This window comes from Carettochelys insculpta, chromosome 8 (genome assembly GCF_033958435.1).
Source record: "Carettochelys insculpta isolate YL-2023 chromosome 8, ASM3395843v1, whole genome shotgun sequence".
Classification (NCBI taxonomy): domain Eukaryota; kingdom Metazoa; phylum Chordata; order Testudines; family Carettochelyidae; genus Carettochelys; species Carettochelys insculpta.
Window position 1 is genome coordinate 52,272,667 of NC_134144.1, and position 25,986 is coordinate 52,298,652.

Sequence of the window (25,986 nt, forward strand, 5' to 3'; positions counted from 1 at the left end):
TTATCATTTTTGGTTCTCTGTGCCTTAAATATTGAGTCTGTTCTGGTATCGCTACGGTCTGAAGAAGTGGGTCTGTCCCACGAAAGCTCACTTAATAAATTATTTTGTTAGTCTTTAAAGTGCTACTTGACTGCTTGTTTGTTTAGATACACAAACGTGCAATTTACGCGATATGGAAATATATATGCAGAGTGAAGGTGACCCAGTTGTGCTTTGCCCTACCAAAAAGGTGCATTCCATTTCACATTACTTTTCTGAAGAAAGAAATTTATCAAAGAACAAACATAACATCTCCCTAGAAGAGGGCAAGAAAAAGAATTGCAATGACTCACTAACATTCTCTCTCTGAACTGCAATAAAGGGATAGACAATGCTTCGGCATTTAAAGTGCAGTACCACAATATTTAGTGGCAATGATGAAGAAAATGCAGAATGTGTTTATGGCATCACAGCTGCTTCATTTAACTTTGATAATTTAAAAAAATACCCCAATGCCAAAAAAAAATCTCTATCACCTAATACAATGATTAATCATCATAGGCTGGCGCCAAAACCCCTTACATTATGGTGACACTGCCCAAGTATCAAATATTCTATAGAGAAAGAAACAAGGGAAGTTAAATGGAGGTACAAAAATTAACCCAATCATATGGGACTTAATCTCAAAGAAGTTTTGAAAATGGAAACAGCAAGTCTCATCCCTGTCAGATAAGGCCCGGAGATATCACTATATTCATCTCATACTCATAGATTGACCATCAAGACAGTCATCACAGCTTATTTTAAAATTATCTTTAAAAACACAGAAGAAAGTTGTTCCTGCAAGTATCTCAATGCTTAACTTTCTTTATTCATAATAAAACCCTTCAGTATACTGGTCAGCTCACCAGTAAACATCCTCTACCCATATTTCTAACAAGCCTCATCATTTTCAGAAGTACCCTCATGTGCTGTGAAAGAGTACCTCAAAACAGCATACAACGGGGGATATTTGGGCAGATAGTTATCACTAGTATTTCTTCCTTCACATTCATGCTTCTCAGCTCAAGCCACATCTTTATAATGTATTAAATAACAACACACAAGATATAGTAACTCATTTTTTGACCTTTTAATATTTCTGTCATTGATTGTCAGACTTGAGAACTGCTCTCTATCCTCAGGTGATGGATTATTTAATTAACTGTTGACCTTTTCAGTATCATATGTTGACAACACATGTGGTCCTAGGAAAGCTGCCTGCTTTGAATATTGCTCAGTTCTGGGTTGATTTGATTTTGATAGTTTTTCATCATTTCTATTCGGTTTGATTTAAAAACAATGTCTTGTCTACTTAATTAATTGTATATTTAATACCTACTACTGTGTATTTTTGTAAACATCAGCTATATTCATAAGACTAAGGTGAGATAAACAGTATTAGCTGTTCAGTATTAACTGAATATGATCTGTGCAGGGACAAGTAATTTCTCTTTCTTGTGTACTACTGAGGCTTCTGAGAAGTCTTGTGCCACTGCATTCCCTTACATCAGGAGGAGACAGAAGTGTCTGATAAACTAACTCCCCCTAAGTATGGGGATCAGAAAGCTTTTTCAGCTGTTATAAGCCATGTCTACACATGCCGGCTACTTCGAAGTAGCCGTTGACATCAGCATAAGGCGGAGAGGTGTCGAAGTTGCTATCCCCATCAGGAGATGGGAATAGTTTCCTACTTCGACGTTGAACGTCGAAGTAGGGAACGTGTAGCCGTTGCGCGTCCCGCAAAATCGAAATAGCGGGGTCTGCCATGGCGGCCATCAGCTGGGGGGTTGAGAGACACTCTCTCCAGCCCCTGAGCTCGATGGCTGCTGCGTGCAGCGGCCCCTTAAAGGTCCCCGCCCACTGCCTTCCTGTGCAGGAAGCTGAGAGAGCGTGCAGGCGGCAGCCCAGCCATGGGGCCAGCCTGCACGCCCCTCTGCAGCCACACACACACACACCCACTGCAATGGCTGCCCGCCAGCCCCCCAAGCAACCCCAGGGCACCCCCCCCAAGGGGAGCCAGGGCTCCCAGCCTGGCAGCCAGTCTGGGAAGCGGCAGTGGGGCCCCTCCTGGATGGAGGCCAAGCTTCAGGACCTGCTGGGGCTCTGGAGTGAGGAGGAGGTGCTCCAGGTAATGGGGAGCAAGAGGCGGAACATGGATGCGTTTGCTCGGCTGGCTGAGGGCCTGGCCACCCGGGGTCACCCTGCCTGCACTCCTGACCATGTCAGGAGTAAGGTGAAGGAGCTGCAGCAGGGTTACGCCTGGGCCCAGGATGCAGCCGGCCGATCTGGGGCCACCCCCGTCACTTGCCCCTTTTACAGGGAGCTCAGGGCCATCCTGGGCCCCCAGCACACCTCCTCTCCTCCGGCCACTCTTGATACCTCGGCCGACAAGCCCCAGCAGGCCCCGGATGCGGAGTCCGCCCCGGAGGCAAGCCACACACCCCAGGGGCCCCCCCAGGGGCCCATCCCTGGGGCACCAGAGGAGGAGGAGGAGGAGGGGGAGTCCTCCTCCAGCGACGGGGGGTTCCGGATTGCACTGCTGTCCCAGAGCTCCAGCAGGGCATCCGCCCACCGGGTGTCCCCCGACCATGGGAGCGGACCATCAGGTATGTACCCCCCCAGTGCACACCCCCGGGGTTGAGGGGCAGGGGTAACAGACATGACCAGGGCCCTCCACGTGCCCAGATGACCATGGCCCCAAGGACAGCAGTGGCATGTCCCTCACAGAAGTGCATCAGCCCCTGCCCCCCCAGCACGACAGTGCCATGCCCCATCCCTGGGGATGGGGGGAGCGGAACCTAGGGTCCCCCAGGGGGAGGGGGTAGGACACCCATCAGCACCAGCAGCATCTCCTGGGGACGTGGATGGGGAAGCAGCAGCAGAGGGGTGGGGGGACAAGGGCCCCACAGCTCAGGGCCCACACTAACAGCTGTCTCCAGTCTTTTTCCCCCCCCTGTGTTCCGCAGCTGCACCATTGGAAGGACCAGAGAGTGCCGGCAAGGTGTCAGTGGTCCTGGAGAGCCCACCGGGGCCATCAGTCCAGGCCAACCCCTCGGCAGAGCACCGACCGGCCCCAGGGCAGAGACGACAGTGGAGCCAGCACTCCAGGACGGCGACGGACCCCCAGCTGCTGGCGATCCTCCGTCGGCAGCTGAAGGTCTCAGAGCAGCGCCTGCGGGTGGAGGAGCGGTGCCTCGACTTACAGGAGCGGGCGCTGGCCTGGCGCCAGGAGGCATGGGGGGCCTTTATGCGCATGTTCAAACGTGTCGCGGACTACCTGGCCCCCCCATGCCACGCCGGCCGCTGCTCTGCCCGCCCTGCCTGCTCCACCCGCTGCTCCACCCGCTGTCACACTGCCATCTGCCACCGGCGGCTGTTCCGCCGAGGGGAACCTGGGGCCAGCTGACACACGCCGGCCATATCTACCGGTCCGCCCGGCCCCCAGCCAGCCCCGGCCAGGGCTGAGGCCGAGGCGCAGGTCGCAGCCGCCCACCCCCAGCGCTGGACATTGGGGGTGTGGGGCCCAGGACGTGGGCACCCCCCCCTTTGTATATATCCCCTTCACTTATGATATCATCTTTTGTAAATAGTTTGTATTAGACCCCTGTTGTTATGTTGTTTTGATGATACCTGCCCCCCCATGTAAATAGTTCTACCCTTCCTTGTCTTCCCCTTTTTTCCTGTCATCTTATCTTATTTATATTACATATATATATATATAATATTTATTTTGCCTGTACATAGTTATGATAATAATAATAAGAGTTCAACATATATTCTGGTTTGACGAAAACGTGTCTGTTTTTATTTACAAGAAAAGTTGGGGGCGTGTGCTCTTGGGTGCTCTGTGTTGTGGGCGTAGGGGGCAAGGAGTGTTGCGGAGGATGGGGGGGGTCCAGTGGGGGGCCTGCCAGCATTCATCCCACAGCCTCGTCGAACTGGGCCCGCAGGGCCTCCTGGACCCGGGTCCCTTCGGGGTCCACCTGGTGACTGGGGGTAGCGGGTGTCTACACATCAGCCCTGCCAGACTCCACACCCCAGCCCTGAGAGAATGCCTCCCCCTTGCTCTCAACAAGGTTGTGGAGGGCGCTGCATGTGCCCACAATCTGGGGGATGTTGGTGGGGCCCGCATCAAGGTGGGTGAGGAGACACCTCCAAAGCCCTTTGAGGTGGCCAAATGTGCGCTCCACCACCTGGCGCGCGTGGTTCAGGCGCATGTTGAAGCGCTCCTGGCTGGCTGACAGATGGCCCATGTAAGGGTGTATGAGCCAGGGCCGGAGGGGGTACGCCGCATCTGCAATGACGCAGAGGGGCATGGTGGTGTCCCCCACAGGGATCTCCCGCTGGGGGATGTAGGTCCCCACCTCCAGCCGGTGGCACAGGCCCGAATTCCAGAATACCCGGGCGTCGTGGGTGCTGCCAGGCCAGCCAACATATATGTCCAGGAAGCGGCCCTGGCTGTCCACCAAGGCCTGGAGGACCACTGAATGGTAGCCCTTCCTGTTCAAGAAGCGTCCTCCGCTGTGCTCCGGGGCATGGATGGGGATATGGGTCCCATTCAGAGCCCCAAAGCAATTTGGGAACCCCAGGGTGGCAAACCCTGCAATGGCGGCATCCGGGTCCCCAAGCCGCATGAGCCTGTGGAGGAGCAGGGCATTGATGGTGCAGACAACCTGCAGGGGAAGCACATGGGAGACCACCAATGAGGGGTGTGCAAGGAGTGTGTGGCCCTCCCCTGCCAGGGCTCCTCTCCCCTGCCCTGCCAGGGCTGCCTCCCCCTCCCCCTGTGGGTCCTCTTACCTCCATGAGGACAGCCCCGACGGTAGCTTTGCCGACACCAAACTGCTGCCCCACGGATTGGTAGCTGTCTGGAGTGACCAGCTTCCAGACAGCGATGCCGACCCATTTCTTGACGCTGAGGGCACGCTGCATGAAGGTGTCCTGGTGCCTCAGTGCGGGGGTGAGCCACTGGCATAGCTCCAGGAATGTCTGCCAGCTCATATGAAAGTTCTGGCGCCAGCAGTCATCGTCCCACTCGCCGAGCACCAGCCGCTCCCACCAGTCGCTGCTCGTGGGGTAGCTCCACGGCCGGCGGCGTGTGCAGCGGGGGTGGGGGCGAGGGGCTGCAGGGTTTGGGGTTGCTTCCTCCTCCCCTGTGGGCAGCTCCTCCTCTGTGGCAAGAATGTGATCAGCTGCCTCCTGCATGGTATCGAGCAGGGCGAGCACTGCTCCTACAGGGGAGGCTGGGTGGACCTCTGGCTGCTGCTGCTGGGGGTCTATGACTGCGTCGCCCGAGCAGACCGCGTCCTGTGCAGGCTGAGTGTGTCTGGGAGGGGCCCTTTAAGGGAGCGGCTAGCTGTTGCCCCGGAAGTGCTAGTCTGCCCTGTGACCCTGTCTGCAACTGTTCCTGGCACCCTTGTTTCTATGTGTGCTACTTTGGCGTGTAGACGTACCCCTGCAACGCCTACTTCGATGTGGTGCTGCCCAATGTCGATGTTGAACGTCGACGGCACCAGTCCTGGAGGACGTGTAGACGTTATTCATCGAAATAGCTTATTTCGATGTCGCTACATCGAAATAAGCTATTTCGTTGTAGCGTTCACATGTATACGTAGCCATAGAGTGGTAAACTGAGCCATGGAGAAAAATTAAAGTCAGACATATATCCCAAAACTGAACACATGAATCCTTACTTCTGTCCCTCACTTTTAATAATCATATATATCCATCCCCTTCATAAACATGAAACTACAGCCTTTATATAAGTGATTAGGGTAGGCTTACTCACATTTTCCCCACACAAGCAAATTATTAGAACCAAGTGCAGCACAGATGATCCTTTCTTTCAGATATATATGGCTTTCCCTCCCAGAATTCCATGACCCAATAGTCATGCCACAAACTGACAATCACTCCTCTGGAATAAAGTCTTCTGTTCTATTCCAATTTCATAGTAAATTTTATGCAAATTTCATACAAAATAAAAGAATACCCCAAATCAATAAAAAAATCAAAATTTTTCTGTACAGTAAGCCCTCGATTTAACAGATTCCGATTTAACAGGCTTCAGAAATAACAGACGCTGTCCGCTGCCAGCCCCCACATCCCCCCTCCAAAAATGCCAGTGACTTGCCAGAGCTACAACCACCACTGGACCTGCCAGGGCTGGAGGAGCTGCCAGGGTAACCACAGCAGCTGAGGCCACCCCGGCCATAGGCAAGTGATGAGCAGCACATGGCAGGCAAGACTAGATACTCTACTCCATAAACAGTGCAAAGAGCCCACTGCCAAGCTCTGTCTCCCAAACCCCCTGCATTTCTTCCAGGCCTCAGCTGGAACACTCCCTAGTGTACCTTGCAAGGTGCCTTCATTCCTTCAGATTCAGATTTAACGGACTTTCAGCATTAACGGACACCTCTTTCCCCTCTTATTCCATTAAATTGAGATTTTACCATGCCTTAAAAGCTAAGAGCTGTGATAGTACCCGTTCCAGCATCCTGCCCTTCAAAATCCAAAAGAAAGGACCCCTGTCCATTCCTCATTCTATGCTCAGTGTTTTATCATGTACAAAAATTTGAGATAATTGGAAATCTGTTAAGGTCCTTGCAAATGTATTTTAAAATATAGCATTGTTCTCTGTCTCCTTCTAAATAACATACATTATATTGTACACTGAGATATTATTTTGATAACCTAGAATATTTCTGGTTAATAATGGGTGCTTGAGGATCAGCAGAAAAGTTTGAAATTCACTTGTAATGAATACTGTTAAGGGCAACTCAGGAAAGTCTTTTTAACTGAAAATTAGCAGAGGGCCATAAAGTAATGAACACTGCTACCATTGATTAACTTGTTCTGTTGCTGATGTATCATACGGCAAGAAATCAGTCTTTCCTTTTGCATCAGCCAGTTTTCCTTGTAAGCTAGGAACAACTGATCACCATGTCACCAGGAAACCTGGATAGTTAAGTTTTGCATGTCTGATTTATGTCTGATGTTATGTAATATTATGATAGATATCTATTAACACATACAGTACAGTAACGCGTATTCTCTAACATCTTTGACAGTGGATGCTTTCTTTGTCAGTGTCAATCCACACTGGAATCATGGGGAATGAACAAATGTGACAGGAGAGGACTACACCAATTATGGATGAAGGGATACTATCTACTCCCACTGTTTGATGTGATTTATTCGACGGGCCTTCTGCATTTATAGTACAGCAGATTGTAGCTGCTTATGAAGTGACAAATAGTGCTCAATGACATTGACTGACTTGTCTGATCAATTTAGCTTGTCTGAATAGTAGCCACGAATCGCCTTCCGTGTTGAATGATAGCACATACAATCGCTATTCAACTTTACAAACACAAAACCTCAAATGTCATCGAAAAACTGATAAAAATGACTCCATTTATACAAACAATGCGACAGTCCTGCATGAAAAGTGAAAAACACTAATATTCCTGTATCTTTGCTTGAAATACTTTTTAGCTAAAGAATGTTTTTGTCTTAAAGACTGTGTCAGTGGAACATTTTTCCCTTCATTTTTTTTCTAGTTTTTGATACATTTTGTAATAGAAATTATGCAAGGGGGAAATCATTAAAGTTTAACTTGTTTGGAACCAACATAGCAGCTTTCCCAGTTCTCACGAAGCATTGCCAGCTCTTGTAATTTTACTGTAAACGTTGACCTATTTGATACTTTCTTAAAACCCCAGGTCCTGGAATCATGGGATTATGTCAGTTTCTCAATCTGCATTTTAAAAATTCACTTAAGAAACAGAGCAATGTTTCTTGTATTTTGGTTACAAAGAAAAGCTTAGCCCAGGCAGAGTGCACCCAAAAGACTCAGAAACCAAAAGGCAAATAAAAGGAAACCAAAATTTAATATTATAAAAAAAAAATCCCAGGATTTCAGAGTCTGGCTCATGATGTTTGAATATTAGGACTGGTAATTGTAACACCAAGAGCTGCTGAAGTCTCCAAGGCAAGGCGGGGGATCCAGGCCCTGAAAGGGATGGGAACGAGAGTGGAAGGGGCAGGGCCTTGGGCATTCAGCCCTCAGCGCCACTCGGACCATGGTGCTGATCTCCACCGCCTTCATACCAACGTAACAGGGGCCAGAGCTCTGGGCCTGTGGGCAACTGCCCCCTTTGCTCTCCCCTCCTCATCCTCCCCCTACCCCCATCGACAGGCCTGGCTGGTAACACTGGAATTTCTTGACTATATGACACTTGTGATATATTATATTGATGTCTTGAGGTGCAACTCCCCCATCCTTTCTCACAGTGAAATCAGTAGGACTTCTGCATTAATCACAATATGAGCAAGGATGGCAGAATCAGAATCAGACTCTTAGACCTTAAGGTAAAAAAGCAGGCAAGTAGCACTTTAAAGACGAACAAAATAATTTATTAGGTGAGCTTTCGTGGGACAGATCCACTTCTTCAGACCATAGCCACACCAGAACAGACTCAACATGCAGAGCTTAAGGTGTGCAACTATCTTCCTCACTGATGAGTATTCACACAAATGGCCCTTGTGACAACAGTGGGATGAAGGGCTTGAGGAAGAGTTCACCTCTTCAAGCATGAATTGCACAAACAAGCCTTGAAAAAGCCATTTATTAAAAGTGTTTTTAAACATTAACAAATTCCAATTTTATTAAACAAGGGCTTAACAATATTACACAGTCATTATTTCATGCTGCATTTTATAAGTAATATTTAGGGCATACTTTATATAATACAAAAACACTGGGCCCTTTTGAGCGGTAACTGCATGTTATAAATATATGTAAACATGTATGGATACATATTTGTGTACCCTATATAAGCACACACACATATACATAGCTATGATTGTATGTGGGGTGTACACGAATCATATTTTACAATATTAAACTGTGTTATCCATATACAAGTATATTATGTATATATTTCAATTTATTAAAGCTAGGCAGTCTTTTACAGACTTAATAAAGAGCCCTAGCATTATAAGCCAAGAACCATTTTTCCCTTTCCCTGTATTATTCAAATTTATTAAACAATATTTCACATTTGTTTGACACAATGTCAAACTCAGGACTCCTAAAGAACTGCTGCAGCTTTGGAACTGTTATGCTTTCTTGGGCTTTAATCATTTTTGGCAAGGCTCCATTTCCTGTCAGAAAGTGAAACAGCTTAGGAATGTCATTTTCACGAAAGAAAACAGAGAGAATCCGAGAGGAAGTTCTCCTCCACTCCAGAGCCCCTAAGATACTCAAACACACTTGCAGGAGGGCTGGAATACATCAAACATTAGCAGAGGGAAAAGGACACACTTTTCCCACATTAAAATACATGGATAAAGTTGAACTTTTGCTAAAAATAGTTCCCATGACTAATCCTATTAAGTTTAAAAAAAATGAGCAACATCTCCCTTGAAGTCAAATTATTTTTTAACTTCAGAATGACATTAGAAAAGGATCCTAATGTGCCTCTGTTGATGTCAAAGACCCTGGAAGATTTTTTTAAGTGAGATATGAAAGACAAACCAGGCAGCATGGGTCAACATTTGAAAGATCAACGTATTCCTTGAAGTTATGGGGACTATCTGGTGCATTCACATCATAACAAAAGATTCCCTCTTAAAAAGAAAGATTTCCCTGGAAAGAGAAGAGGCTAACAGGAGTAAATTAAGGCTTTGTCTACACATTGAGATAAATTTGTAGTTATTAATATCAATTTTGTAATTCTGGAATTTATAATTTCAAATTTGACCATCCTCACCTCCCCATGTGTTCCTCACAAAGTCAACTCATTGCTGCCACACTCAATTGGCAAACATTCACTGCTGCAGTAGTGCACTGTGGGAACCTATTCCACAGCTCCCTCATCCCCATAGCATTCTGGGTATTTTTTCTGGTGCAGCATGGGAAAAATACCCCCAAGTGATTGTGGGTATTTGACAACATCTTCCCATATTGCACTGCCCTCATTCCCCTCCCATGGTAAGTAAACAGCCACTTTTCCAGGTGGAAGGAAGGAAAAGTAAGGAATGAACTAAAATTGCCAAATTAACAGAAATATCCTTCATCTATAACTGAATTGCTTTTAAAACTGTAGCTGTAACTGAATTATCAAAGATTTTATAAAAAGCAGCAGGTGTGTGTCTTCTCAACTGGCCCTGCACCCACTGTCGCCACTCCCTTCAGTATATCTGATCCCTGAAAATAATACAGGAACAATGCAAGCATGAAGAAAGAATATAAGTAAAGGCTTTGAGAAAAGAGATTTGGTGAGAGATGGGTTTTGGTTCCCAGTTCATTATACAGCTTCCATGCACAGTCTGTCTTCTCAACCAGCCCTATGTAAAGAGGTCCAAAGTTAGAAGAAAGAGGATAGAAAAGGCTAGGAAAAAAGATTTTTGGCTTCACTCTTCACTACACAGACATTGCCAAGACAAGAGATGGGGCATGGTGCTTGCCAAAGTTCATTGCCATTGGGGGGGTTGTTATTTGGGAGGTCGAATGGCGAGTTGACATCGTCCCCAAAAATCGTTTTCAGCTGTGGGGTCTATGGCTCAAGGGCCACTTGAACTGTTCCCCCCGAGTCACAGCCAGGCCCCACAATTCATAACCACCAGGGAGACTTTTCCCCAGCAGGAGCAAACCCCAGAAAATATTTTATGGGTGCAAGCCCCCCAAAATCTTAGCCACTGGGGGAAACTTCCCCTGGAGGCAACAAGCTGCCAAAAATCTTAGCAGTCAAGGGAGACTTCTCCCTAGTCACAGCAAGCCCCTGAAAATATTTTTAGTGGGGGTGGAGGCCAGTTGAAGCAGTCCCCCAGGTGGTAGCAAGCCCCTGAAAATCTTGGCCACTGGGGGAGATTTCTCCTCCAGTGGCAGCAACCCCCTGAAAATGTTTCCTGCCCATGGATCCCTCACCATGCACAAGCCATGACATGGTACTGCCTGGCAGCATGGTCAGAACTGAACAGCAGGCACATCCTTTTATTGGATCGGGGTCTAGCCATGTGATGTGGTTGGGCACAGTGGTTGGACTCAGGCTGCTTGGTGCCTGTGGGGGAGGGAGTGGGGGCCTGCACAAATGTAAACCACGGAGAATAAGTTTCTCAGCCTCTCAAAGGACGATCCCCTCCCTGCCCCCGCCCAACAGGCTAGCTGCCACGTGGTGTGGCCAGGCAGTGGCTTGTACCAGGCAGCATATAAAAAAATACCAAGTGCTCAGTTAGCCAAGGTAGAGACAGAACCACAAACACTGTGTTGGGGCTATTTGTAATGATTAGATGCACTCACAGCACTAATAGCAAAGAAAGAAAGACATTTCTCAGTTCCTCATACAAACATGACCCTGCAGTCATGGGCTTCCTGGTCCTGAATTAAAATTCACGGTCTTCCTGCTACCTAATTCCTGCACAGCTGGATAGGAGTGGAGATGGAAGCAGCCAGAAAGGAGCACTGTGGTGCATTGTGGTGTACATATGGGGCACCTCTGGAGGCTAATAAGTTCCATTTTAAGATCTGGTGCTTCCACACTGGCCTTTAATCAAACTTTTAAATTCAAAGTTGATGCTACACCCAGCCAGTTTCGATGATGTTATGATTTCGATATCAGTGCTCCCTAAATTGAGCTAATGATAAGAGAGTCTCATTGTAATATCGAGCTAACTGCCTTAAATTCGGATTTATCTCGTAGCGTAGACGTAGCCTAAGGCAAACTGTAAGTATGTGAGCTCAGGACCTAGACCATGCTGAATATCCAGTGCTAGAGAGAGAAACATATAAAGTGTAATTGGGTTTGTCCACTTTATCATAGCCATCTCCATACCTTGAGAGTGAACTCCAAACATCTTTCAAAATATCAAAAGTCCCACTGGTCAACTCTTTATCATTATATTTCAATATTAATTTACACCTAGAGAGACCTGCCCCTGCATTTGTTTTCTTTTATCTGTGCTGGCAACTAAGTGGTGTTAATTCAGACTTAGGGCACACAACTTGTTTTATAAACTGTTATATTGTTGATATTTTCAATTAAGCCAGCCACTAAGGATTTTTTCAGTCAATTATTTTCCAGTACAAAATACAGGTTTCCCTGACTTTATGTCAGCAGGGATCACTGTGATTGTCTAGTCTGACCTTCAGTCTAAGAAAGGTCATCGAAATTCCCCCAAATCATTCCTAGAGTTTGTGTTTTAGGGAAAAACATTCAAAACTGCTTGTTAAGTCCAATTCTATGGCTGTGTCTACATCGGCACAAATCTTCAAAATAGCCATATTTCGAAGATTACTAATGAGGTGCTCAATTGAATATTCAGCGCCTCATTAGCATTAAGATGCTTCCAGCCGCAGTGCTTCAAAAGTGCTGCTTTCGAAAGCACGCAGCTCAGTGCAGCTACACGGGAGTCCTTTTCAAAAGGACCCGCACCTTTTGACATCCCTTTATTCTGTTCAAAGCGCCACAGCCAGAACCATCCTAATGCTAATGAGGCACTGAATATTCAATTCAGCGCCTAGTTAGTAATCTTTGAAATGGCCATTAGCATGGCTATTTTGAAGATTTGTGCCCGTGTGGACACACCCTATATGTAAATTAAATCACCCATAATCAGAGCCATTGAAAACCAAGACAAATTTCTTAAAGACAATAAACTGAGAGGATTTTTTCAGCAGTGGAAGCAGTCAACGTTAAAAGCTGTCAAGAGGACCTTGACTGACAATCTACTTTCACTATAAATTTACCTAACTCTTTCTTGCTTAATATTGTTTTCACATTTGACTCTGTCTTGGATCATCTGGAAGTCACTGACTGATGTCTGATCCAAAAGAATTAATTGAAATTAAGATTTAGCCATTCATTCGTCTGTCCCTCTCACACCTTCAGAAAGTTGTGGCGTCATTGTAAAGTATGTGTGGCAGAAACAGAACTAAAGATCTTTCCTCCAAACACCTTGATATTCCTTCTGAGTCTTTGACATCACCACCATACTCTCTGTCAGTCAGACCTGTGATCTGGAGTCAATTTTTGGTTCTTCCATCTCCCCTGCAGTCTTATACCTCAGCTAGGTCTAAATCTCACCTCCTTGTCCTTCAAAATGTATGTGAGATCTGACTGAATCTCTACTTTCCACAGGTCTTAAACCCTCATTCAGGTAATCAGTTTCTTCTGTCTTGAAGACAACTGAACTTAACTTCTTACTTAGTGCCCCCCAATGTACTCTGCCCACTTCCAAACCATAGGACTGATAGATACTAAAATCATCTTTCTTAACTATCATGTTGCCCACAACACCTACCTGTTTGAATCCCTCCATGCCCTCCCATTTCTCCACTAAATCAAATTTCAGCTTTTGGTGAGTTAATGTCAATGTGTTAAAATTCAGTCTTCACCCAATCATTCAACTCCCCCTCATTAACTGCCTCCTCCCTTCTCTTCTTCCAGTGATGCAAGCTTTGATACCAGGTTTGTCCACTTTCTCACAGACACCTCCACACCTTCTACGCAGGCTGTTCCCTTATTTATATAATTCTCTTCCAGAGCTGGTCCACAGAGCCATTACTGTTTTATCACTTAAATCCTGCCTGAAGTAATTTCTTCTGTAAAGCCTACAACAAATGAATTGGTCAAATCATTTCTTCTTTTATTTTATGAATCCATTTTATGACTGAACTCTCTATTTATGTAGAGGATAGGGGTTAATTGTTGGGAGTAAGGGCATAAGACATTGGAATATGATGCTGGGATTACTATGAGGAAAAAATCAGGGAGTTAACTAGTGGAGAGGAAGTTAGTGAGCTTAATATCTTCAACTTATAAAACAATTTGTTATTAATATATGTGACCAAAACATTATGATGTCTCTGTTTGCATATTATATCTCTATGTTTCTAGACTTAATTTAACCAGAATACTAGAGTCACTTTCTAATCAAGTCAAACTTTAGTGGCATTAAGATATGCTGAATCTTTTTCTCAAATTTCCATTGGCTATGTCTAGATGGCTCACTGATCATCTAAATTCTCACTCTTCGGTGTTGGTTTCTGTGTGCTTTCTCTCTTTCGCTTTCTTGATATTTACACCTTATTAGGTCTTATATATAGCAACTTCTATCAGGGAAATGCCCATACAGAATCCCCTCTTTGGTTCAGCAGTAGTGAAGGCAATACATTTTTGGAAAGTGATTTTTATCCATCTCTCCAACTCAGACCTTCTTGTAGTCCCTTGATTCTGAATAGTGGATAAACCGTATTTCCTACACTGTGATTAGTGCCTACCTATCTGGGTCCCACAATGTCCTTCAGGCCTTTTCATGAAGCCATCAGTTTACTGTTTTATTTGCTCATTGAGACCACCAAAGATGATCACAACTTTTTTTCATAATTTCTTCCCCCTCCCCCACATTTATGTCCAGGTCTTTGCAGTCCTGACACAAATCTAGAGGCCTGAGCCCAGAGTGTTTAACAATGCCTTTAGGGCCTTATTCACCAAAGTTTGATGCTCCAGCGAACAGCTTGCTGCAGCTCTAATGGTAAGACATATAAAATGCATCATACATTAAATTTAATGTTGCCTCATTTGTCTTAATTAGATTCCTACATTACACTAGGATTATGGTTTCTTCATGTTTATGTTTTCTCCTAAAATAAAGTCTCCACTAGAAAACATTTTCATGTACTATCTAACTTTAAAATAAATACTCCCATAGACTGATGAATATTAATATTCTCAAACATGAAGAATCAATACCAGGTGATTCTGTAATCACATTCCAAAAATAGAAGCATTAAACAATGAGTTTCAATGGAATAAACTTAAAGGAAGAAAATATCTATAGTACACAAATATTAGTAGCTGGTCATATTTATTTTTCCATGCTATAGTCATATGTCTGATATTTTATGTTTGAATAGAAGTTTTCTCCCTGTATCATGGATATTCTTTGTGCTTTATCTAATGGAGAAATGTTAGGTTTCAAAACCTCTAACATTTTCCCAAGCTGGGAAAACCATTTCCTATCCAGATCTAGTGGAGAGTACAACTCATACACATTCAGCTAACTGCCTTATTACATCATCTGCAGCAATATAGAAGCTATAGGTTCTGAAAGAAAAATCCAATACCAAGATAATGGTCTGCTGATAATTGCTACGATCTATTCTTTACGTCTCATACCCATCTCTGATTTTCCACCTTAAATAATTTCATTAGAATTCACCTTTGGTCAATCTTCTCTTTGTTAATTGCGAGTTGGTAACTATTGCAAAAATAAAACAAGTATTCACTCGGATTCAAAATTCAATTTCATTTCTGAATTGCTTGAATTAATGTCCTTGTTTTGAAGAAATGCTTGTGCAATCGTGTTTTAGACACACAAATGATGGTGGGAAGTGAATTGTAAGATCACGTGCTTCAGTACTCTTACTAGATAACTAAAGTTGCATTTTTTTCCTGTTAGATCAGGCATAATTTTTGTGAAAATGTTTTCAAATTTTTTTTTTATTTTTAAATTAAAAAATGTCAAAGTACAAAACACTTGAATCATCTTTAACCCTGAGTTAGAGGTATTGAATGAAATGAGACAGACATTTGACAATGTCCTTCACAAGTGCATCTATATAAACAGAAATAATTATTTTCTTCAAAATTAAATTTTACCCATACCTCTAGCCATGCTATGGTGACTGACTTAAACCCTTGTACTCCAAGGGTGTGTCTACACGGGCACAAATCTTCGAAATAGCCATGCTAAAGACCATTTTAAAGATTACTAATGAGTCGCTGAATTGAATATTCAGTGCCTCATTGGCATTAGGATGCTTCCGGCCACGGAGCTTTGAAAGCGCTGCTTTCGAAAGCACACGGCTTGGTGCAGCTACATGGGGGTCCTTTTCGAAAGGACCCCACACCTTTCGCAATCCCCTTATCCTGCTCACTGATTGGAATAAGGGGATTTCAAAAGGTGCAGTCCTTTTGAAAAGGACCCCCGTGTAGCCGTGCCAAGCCGCGCACTTTTGAAAGTGGTGCTTTCGAAGGACCGTGGCTGGAAGCATCCTAATGCTAATGAGGCACTGAATATTCAATTCAGCGCCTCATTAGTTATCTTCGAAATATGGCTATTTCGAACATTTGTGCCTGTGTAGACATAGCCCAAATGGGGCATAGGTCATCTACAAATCTCCCCCCACTTTGTCTAGGGACAAAATTTCTAGCTGACTCCAGGTGTACCCCAGTTGTTGTCTTTCATTCTCAATAGATCTTCTCCATGTTGTCAGAGGTTTTCCCCTTTTGCTGTTTCCTTGTAGGTTCCATTTGAGAGCTTGATGGACAATGGAGCAGTTCACCTACTTGGGGAGTACTATGGGCAGAGAGGGAGAAACAGACACAGATATCAGTGCCAAGATAAGGAAAGCAACAGATACATTCAAGACTCTCCATCCCATATAGAGTTCACAAATAATATCTGTGAAGATGAAACTAAAGATCTTCCACACAAATGTGAAGGGTGCTCTTGTACAGATGTGAGACCTGGCATACTAAAAAAAACCTTTAAATTACAAGTTATAGACATTCATAAATGGATGCCTGGCATACATACTTTGCATCAAATGGCAAGACTTCATAACAAATGAGGAACTTTGGAACAGAGCAGCACAAGAACCACTTGATGTTTAAAGCAAAAGAAGGAAGTGGGGATGGCTAGCCCACATTCTCATGCTGCAGTAGCCTGTTTTCTTTTTTTTTCTTTTAAGGACTGATGCCTTAGAAAAGTCCCATGCAGACCCAAAGAAAAATGTTTACATTTGCTAAAATCCCCTAATCCCTGTTTTCTGCAGCCTCACTACAAACTGCTATTTTTTCCCTGGGAAATTAAAGGCCCAAATGTTTCACCTCTGCTTCCTGATTGTGAGAGCTGCATTCTCCCAATTAAAAAAAAAAGAGAGAGAAACAAAAAAATCACATGACTTATAAGGCAAATTACAACTACATAAAAGGTTGTGTTAACTGCGTGCGATAGATCCGCAGAATATCATTAATAGTGACAGAGAGATAACCATGTTAGTCTGTATTTTATCAAAACAAAAAAGTAGTCATGTAGCACTTTAAAGACTAATAAAATAATGCATTAGGTGATGAGCTTTCATGAGGCAGACCCACTTCTTCAGATTTTAGCCTTACCAGAACAAACTCAATAGATAAAGCACAGAGGTCCAAAAATTGACTGTTTTTTTTGTTTTGATAGAATAAAATTACATTAATTAAACAAGAGTTTTGAGTAAACGTGCTTGATTGACACGTTCAAGGAATGGTGATTGACTCACAGACATTGCAGGAACAGAAAGAGGGGTTAAATTGATGAAGTAAGTTATTAACTTACTATACTACTAAAATATTCAAATTAAGATATAAGGTAATAATCAGAGCATTTAAGAACGTGGGAATGGAGAGTGCCAATTGACTGGAAGTCTGATAGTGGTTAAAAAGTATAATAATAATGTTTAATTTTAAATCCCTGTTATCTGTGTTAGTGACACAGGAAAACATTTAACCCAGGCTGCAAACTTGCCTTCTTTTCTTATTTTGTGAAAAAAAGCTAAAGAATTTTCTTACACTATGCATCAGCCACTTGTATTCCTAACACTACTTCTAAAGCTTGGACATACTTATTGAAATTAAAAACAAACCTTTCAGTAAGCATCTTGTTGCTACGTTGGGATCCTTCTACCACCTCTCCAGTCTTCCTGTTAGCAAAGCTGCCTCCAAAGCCTGTCTCACTCTCATGCTACTGTTACTGGGGCAGACTGTCACTTGCCCTGCTGTGGCTGCCTAAGGGAACAATGAGGTGTAATCTCCTGCCTGGCCTGTCTGGATCATACAGATATCCAAATATTGTGTGATTTTCTAGAGCCACTTCTTCAGGGAGCAGGCTGGGGAGTAAGCAGAGCCTTGATTCCAGCCCCTAATAATCTGCAGACAGGTATGGATAAGAAGTAGGAAATAAGCTATACCCTGCTTACAGAGCCACACTGGGTAACACAACTATGAACTGCCCTTTACACAATGGTGGGAGATAAGGCTAAATCTAGACCACTCGAAACATTTCAGCTATGTCTGCACTACACCCCGTTTTCAAAAGGCAATCATTTAGAAGATAAGCCCAGAAGAGCACCTTCGAAAGAGTGCATCCACACAGGCAAAAAGTGGATCTCTCTTTCAACCCGCTCTTTTGAAAGGGCACATCCACACACAAACAGTGGGGCACTCTTCCGATCCACTCTTTTGAAATAGACTCCACACAGCCAGAGGCACTTATTCTAAAGAGTGGATCAGGAAACACTGCAGACAGGGTCGCATGGCTAACAAGCCCTTCTGGGGCCTGCAGCCAGCAGTTCCATTAAAGACCCCCTCCCCAGCACACATGCCCTGCACATGCGGAGGGCTGCCAAGCTTCAACAAGGCACAGCAGACCATGTGCATGAGCTAGATGGACCTGCAGCAGCAGCTTCTCCTCTGTGACCTGGCCCTCATTGAGGTTCTGGTCACCCACCAGTGTAGATGCAGCTATTGGGTCTCCTGATTTGAGCAATGCCTTTTTGTTTCACCAAGGCATCTGGAACAATTGTTATAGTGAGGGTGCTCACAGCCACTGAACCAAACTGTAAATGCTGTATGTAATGGAAACCAGTTAAAGTCAGGGGGTGCTGCAGCATGACCTTCACCCAAGCTCCAGTTCCTATATGTTTCACTGGTTGCCAGTGTGGAGGATTCATTTCCTTCACTGTATGCTCAGCTGGATGCTAAGCAAGATTCTGTGACCCTTGCCTAGAAGTATATCTTCACTTCCCCTGCCTTCCCCCCATTCAAACCAAGATTCATTCACACTCCTGAGACTATCAAAGCTTCATGCCGTGGTATGGACTGCCCAAGTACAAGTATCTCATCACAATTTGGTTTGAGTGACAAAATTAATTTTATTGATATGCACCCTTTTGTAATCCTGTACATCCAATGTGAACTATCAATCAGCTGTGATTGGTATGAGGCAGTTCTGCAGTATTTTGAAACTTTGATGTTGCTACAAATTATATTAAATTTTGGAAGAAGACCTTAAAAGTAACAATTTGTTACTTTAAATTGTGTCAATCAAAAGATATTCATAACAAGGACTAATGACATAAGGATGATTTGCAAAACAGAGTTTATGTCTGAAGGAGCCAATATAAACTAACATGACAAACTATAGTTAATGTATAATTTTGCCATATGATGAAAAGTTCATTTAATACAATTTGGTCTTATTACCCTGTATGATTATATTTGCATTAAGTATACCTGGTATTAATTTCAATTCATATAAGGGGCTAATCTGGAATGGATTTCAACAATGTCTGACAGTTACCAGAAAACCTTTTATTATATGTCTGTATTTTGTTTCATTAATCATGTATGTTCATTAACCAATCATAGTAATTTATTATGCACCATTTCAAGATATGTTACAATGGTGTCAGTTTCACTTTGATCATCTAAAGATCTCATGAGATGACATTTACACTTAAAAAGCATGGCTTCTTTCTATGTGCTGTATAAGTGTAATAGAGATTTAGAAGTATTAAAAAACCCACATAGGTTACAAGGTGCAGAAACTAATGATAGCTCACAAATAACAATCCACAATGCCATAAAAATAGTCAGGTGAAGTGATTTGAGCATGATTTTAACAGTGGACTAGTGACAGACGTACAAGACAGTGCTATTACTCATTTTCTCAAGTAACATGTCATATTATTTAAGAGCTTAGCAACAGTCTTAGTAACATGCTCTAACAAAATAACGTGCTATGTATCCAAAAGTATTCTAAAAACCCTGTTCTCAAATGTTCTATGGCATATGTTATTACATGTATGTAACAAGCACTAAATCTCTGTATCCAAAAGCAGCAGACGTGCCATTGTCAAAATGCATTATCTCCCCTCTGCTGGGATAATCATCAATGAAACTTGCTATGCAGGAAATTTTGGCCTTTTACCTAGTAGATACAGTATCTGTTTTATGGAACCACAATTTACAGCAAGGAGCTTCTGCACTGTTCATTTCTGTCTCCTGTTGCACCTTTTATAAACCTACTGATTAATATCAAACAGTGAACAACTCTGACAAGCAAGATTACTAATCCAACATAACTGTTTATAGTGTGGATGAAAAAAAGTGCTTCTTTTCCAGCCAATGTACTTAATAATAAAATCCTGTTGTACTTAAATGCTGAAAGGATTACATAACTGTTGTAGTTCTTTTAAAAGTTAAGAGTAGAGACCATATTAAAGAAATATTATACAGAAGCAATAGTAAAATGTCAGTTTAGTTATTATTGCCATAGTTGTACAGGGTTTTGAAATATAGGGGCCCCATCCCCAACTGCATCAAGTGTGCATTCACTGGAGCTGAGTAGAGCAGGAGGGAAGAGAGGATCTAACCTACGCTTTCTGTTTCTCCAATAATGGGCAATATAAGAGCCGAAAAGGGCTTATATGTCATTTAGAGTTGCTACTGGACTGGTCTAAATTACACTAACTGCAACAATATAACAAGTATCATTGTGCTAGCAGGCATCAGGAACAGTGGATACATACGGTGCCCCCTCAACTTCCAATACGAGCAGGAGATGCAGGAAGGCAGTGGGAGATAAAATGGCTCTATGCTCCCTGAGCACAGTCCTTGGGTGCCCCTTGAAGGTAGGTTTATGGCTGCTTTGCACTACTGAGATGGCATAAAGTAGCCATAATGAAGAATCTGATACATACAAATCAAATGCCCACATGGATAGTTTCTTAATTTTTCATTTTAATTTTTTAAATTATTTTTGCCCTGACCTACATTGTTTGATTTGACATTTACACTATATATGCAGAAATCAATTAAGACTTTATTAAGTAATATGCTGAATGTTCTAACATTGCCAGAGGCATTTTGAGTAAATGAATCAAAGCAATTTACCTAAGAGAATTAAAGCCACTATGTTGCAGCTGACTCTACACATGCAAAGCCCAGCAATCATTTGGAGTCAGTCATTCTAGGACCTGACTCAGACACTCAGCCAACTCACAGGTACAGAGGGAAAGCAATGATTTCAGCCCCATCCAGCTTTGTTTCAGCAGAGTGGAGTCTTTCCCATTCAGAGTCACCCTCTTTTCCCAGCCCTGAGAAAGGTATTTATCCCAATAGAAATGATGGCTATGCAATACAAGTTTTTTGTAAATCAGCTGGACACTAGATCCAATATTAGCATTCCTGTGATTTGCATGTCTTTGCAGTGTTCGGTTAAGTAGCTCAATACTAAGATTTAAAAAAAAAAATTACTGATAACACTCTGACTTTTATTTGCATGTGAAATTTTGAAATCATACCTTCTCAAAATCACATCCCTGCAAGAAGCTGCTTGTTATAGTCTCATCCTGTAAATTGTACTGCCAGTGGTAGTGACTACCTACACCATGTTGGGGCACCAACTCTGAAGAAGTCATCCTTGTCCCTTCCTGAAACACCTACTGATTGGTGTGTTTGGAGTTTTCCTGTCCTTTGACCAGTTTTGTCCAGATTTAGCTTCTACCATTACACACAATCGAAACACAAGGAAGTGTGGCAGAATATTACAAAGTATGAGTAATTAACATAGTCTGTATGAAGATTAGCAGGTAGATATATGCTCATAGTAACATGGGTAATGTTTACATTTTTTTCACAGAACTTCACTTCTGTGAAACTGGGCCTGCGGCTGGTTGATACAAACTCAAAGGTGAGTTTCAGTGTGGGGAGGACTTTACAGCACCAGAAGAAAATTAGCACGTTTCTCTCTTAGTTAAATTCCCTAGAAGGAGCATGCAATAAAACCCTTTTCTTGATGCAAGGGAGCGCAAATTCCAATTCCAATCATTGACTCAGTCCCACTGTGTACAAGCTAAAGGGCATATCTTGGGAAAGTCTACAAGTAGTCATATCATCATCATTCTGAATCACTCCTACCACACTTTTGATTAATGGCTCCTTCATTGCATGAAGTTCTTCCTTTATGGGAGTTTTGCAGAAAGATTTGACTACAATCTCATAGCTTAGACTAGTTTTCAAAACAAACTGTCAGTCTCCAATTAAGCTTCTATTTATTGCACTTTTTTTTCTGTTTTGCTTTCTGTCCATAAAGGGACAGGAGCTCTTTTCTGACACAGCAGATGGTTACCTTAGATGGTTATCTTAGCATTAGCAAGGTTAGGAAAGGGAAATCCAATGTTCTTTCCATTGATCTTGAGGTTTTATTATTCCATTAGTACTTATTGTCTGATGCCTGGTGACAGGACAATGGGGACTACATGTTTCCATGAGATTTCTAACACTACCAAAGTCCCTCTCCATTACCCTGCTCACTGCACTATTCTAATTATGCACATTTTCTGCTGCTGTATTCCTCCAGGTCTTGTCTTATCAAATGATGTAATTCTTGATTACAGTTCTTGCACTCAACTTGTATAATCATGCTGATATATTCTTGAGCACCTTGATGACAAGTACATTCATTTCCCTGCAAAACAATCACCATGCTAAAGCTTTTATAACATCCTGGATCCTTCACTGAAAGCATTTGTCTACACTGTCAAATCCTTCTTTGCCTCTTGGGTGTCTGACTTAAGTATAAGTATGCAAGTCCTATAAATTAATACATGTTGTTGAGGGTAGCACTTCTGGTAGAAGAATATCATCTCATGAGTGATAAGGGTGACAGACAAACAAAGCATGGCTGAGTGGATCTGGCACTGACATTGTGAACAACATAGCAGTCATACTGTAAGATTTTCCCACAGAATAATATGCAATACTTTATTCTAAGTTGTTCCAATATGTGTTTTTTTTTCTCTGCATAGTTGCTATCTTCTGCAATGTTTTGTTTAGACAACTATTTAAATGGAGCAAATAACATTACTAAGAAGGGCTCCACTTAAGGAAAAATTAACCAGTCATACCAAATAACCAATTACCAGTTATAATTGCTCCCAAACCTTGCAATCCTCACACAAAACAAAGTCAGTCACTTTACAAAACCTGACTTTTCAGCACTTTGGGGAATCCTGAATTTTGGCTGATGAGTGAGGTAATGTTTTAGCATCTATAGTAAGTAGAACAACTTGCTATATTCATAATGCTACAATTAGATTTATCATCTAATATTATACATTCATCACAAATGAAATCAGTTATTGAAATAAGAATAAAAAGCAGATATGTGATGTATAAATTTAAATCTTTAGTTACAAGTATGTGAGAAAAAACAAAAAACACAAATTTTAAGCAGAAATCCAACTGCAACTCTTGATCACAACCCAGATCAGAGCATCACTATTTCCCATGGAGAATTTTAAAAGCCTCCACTTCCCATAATGCTTTTAGGAAACACAGAAAAGCATAGGATCTGCCACAGTAGATGAGTTGTTTGCAGTCTTACTGTACCCACATTGAGCACAAGAAAAGTAAGGCGGGTGACACAATACCCATTGGACCATCTTTGGTTGAAGAAAGAGACAAGCTTTCAAACTTTACAGGGCTCTTCTTCAGATCAGGCACCTTGTTTATAGTCATCTATCCAGCATTGTCCAACTGCAGACAAAAGATGCAGACATCCATGTATTGCACATTTATAGAATAACTTGCTCATGAAGGAAGCTTCTTCCTGCATGCAATCCCAGTTTTAGGCCTTGAAACACTCAGCAAAGTAATATCTTTAAAAATCTGGGCCTCAGTGAAACTCAGTGGGCTTGTCTACACTTGCTCCCAACTTTGAAGGCGACATGTTATTCAGGGTGACAGGAGGTTACTAATGCAGTGCTGCGGTGAATGTACAGCACTTCATCAGGCTAATTCTCCCCCGCAGCAACTTCGAAGCATCAAACTTTGAAATGCCAGCATGAGTGTAGCCATGAGCACTTTGACGTGCCCATGCTACTTTGAAGTGCTTTTACTCCTTTACTCCTCCTCTTCAAAGATTAACCCTGATTAATACGCCATATTCGAAGATGGGGGCAAGTGTAGACCCAGCCAATGAGATTTAGGCTCCTAAATCACTAAGGGGGAGATTTTCAAAAGGTATATAGGCACTCTGATATTTATCTGCATCTCTAGATCTCAAAATACTTTGCAAAATTTGGCCCTTAGGCATTTTTGAAAATTTTACACAAGATCTTGTGAAAAAGTAACACATCTTTTTAGAGTCCAATAAAATTAGCTCAATCCTTGAGGAGGCCACACAGAAGTCTGGGGGAAATAAATTATATATTGATAGCACAGGAACAGTTATTCTCATTTGTAACCTCATTAAATATTTTTTTTCAAAAATTACTTCTGATTCTGAATTCCTGAAAGGGATGCATACTTTACCAGGTAGAATTAGGAATCAGGACTTCTGAAGCAAATTCTCCTGTTACTTGTATCATCCACAGAATGGCTTCATGGTTTAGCCAAAGGCTCCCTGTACAAGTTTAGAAAAGTTTTGTTATCATTGTGTGCCTCAATTCACCCACCTGAAAATTTGATATAATAAAAGGTACTTGCTTCAGATGAATTTTGTGAAGCTTAATTAATTCAAACGCAAAATAATATTATTACTGTTCTATCGTCTGTCAGGGATTTTTATCCCTTGGGCATTATCGTCCCTGTGGGTCAGGGGAAACAAGCCTTTGGCCATTAAACATTAAACATCAATTCAGGTACAGGTAGAATCTAAAGATACATAGGCTGCCATTTAGCAGCCCCCTGCAACGGTCACTCTGTGTCAGGTGGTTTCCCCAGCAACTTGAACTCATGAATAATTCATGATCATGGGTTTGAATTCCGGGCACCTGATTGGACACAGGTAGGCAGTTTCTGGAAACTTCCCAGCCTGGAGGACCTTGAGGACCTGTTTGAAAACAGGTGTTCAGAACTTTCAGTATGGTAATCAGGTCATGAATATTTATGAATCTGTTCTATAAATTCAGGTGCCACCCACCATTCGGTGGCCCTGGGAGCCAGCTGTCATAACAGCTGCTGCCGCATAAGGGAGCATCAGTTGCCGTGGCAACGTCCGCTGACCCTTAGGCCAGCTCGGGAAGAGAGCGAAGAGGAGCTGAAATCACAGCGGCATCTGCCCTTTAGGGGGTGCCGCCTAGAGCTGAAATCACTGCAGCACCTGCCTCTAGGCAGCGCTGAAGCTGAGCTGAATCACTGGAGCTGCAGCTCGCCTCAGGGGCAGCTGAGCTCTGAAGCGGCGCCACCGTTCAAGCGCCTGCCCGAGTCCCAGCACCGCGCTTGCATCTAGGAGCGGCAAGTGGGCCTTCAGGCGTACTCACCGGGTGGCGAACTGGCCCGTGGCTTCTGCCATGGGTACTGCGTACCCGGTGAGGAAACCGGAGGCCCACCAACGCCATCTCATTGACGCTGCTCCTATGGCCACGTCATCACCTGTGCGCTGCGAGTGTGCTGGGAACCATCATGTGACCACTTACCTGAATAAGACTTCACACCAGACTGGACCTCATTTCATCCAATTGTGACTACCATCAGACAAGACACGTAAACTTTCTTTGCCATACACACACTTCTTAATACATATATCCACCCGGGACATTGGGACCCCCAGTGGGGGAGTAGGGGTCGCACCCCTACTGTGGGCTTCCTCGGCGGGGGAGGCACAGTACCCGAGGGCTTGACCCTCAGGGCCGGGCCTATAACCCCAGGTTAAGTTCTTGCATTTGTATAAAAACAAATAGAAAGCACATTTAATTAATAATCTTTATTGTTAGCATTGTCGTATATTTAAAGAATATTTAGTATTGTTAGTAATAGATAATATTGTTAGTAATAGATAAGTAGACGGGAAGGTTCAACCTCCCTCAACCTCGTTCCTTTAATACCCCTTTTCAAATTACCGCAGGTGTAG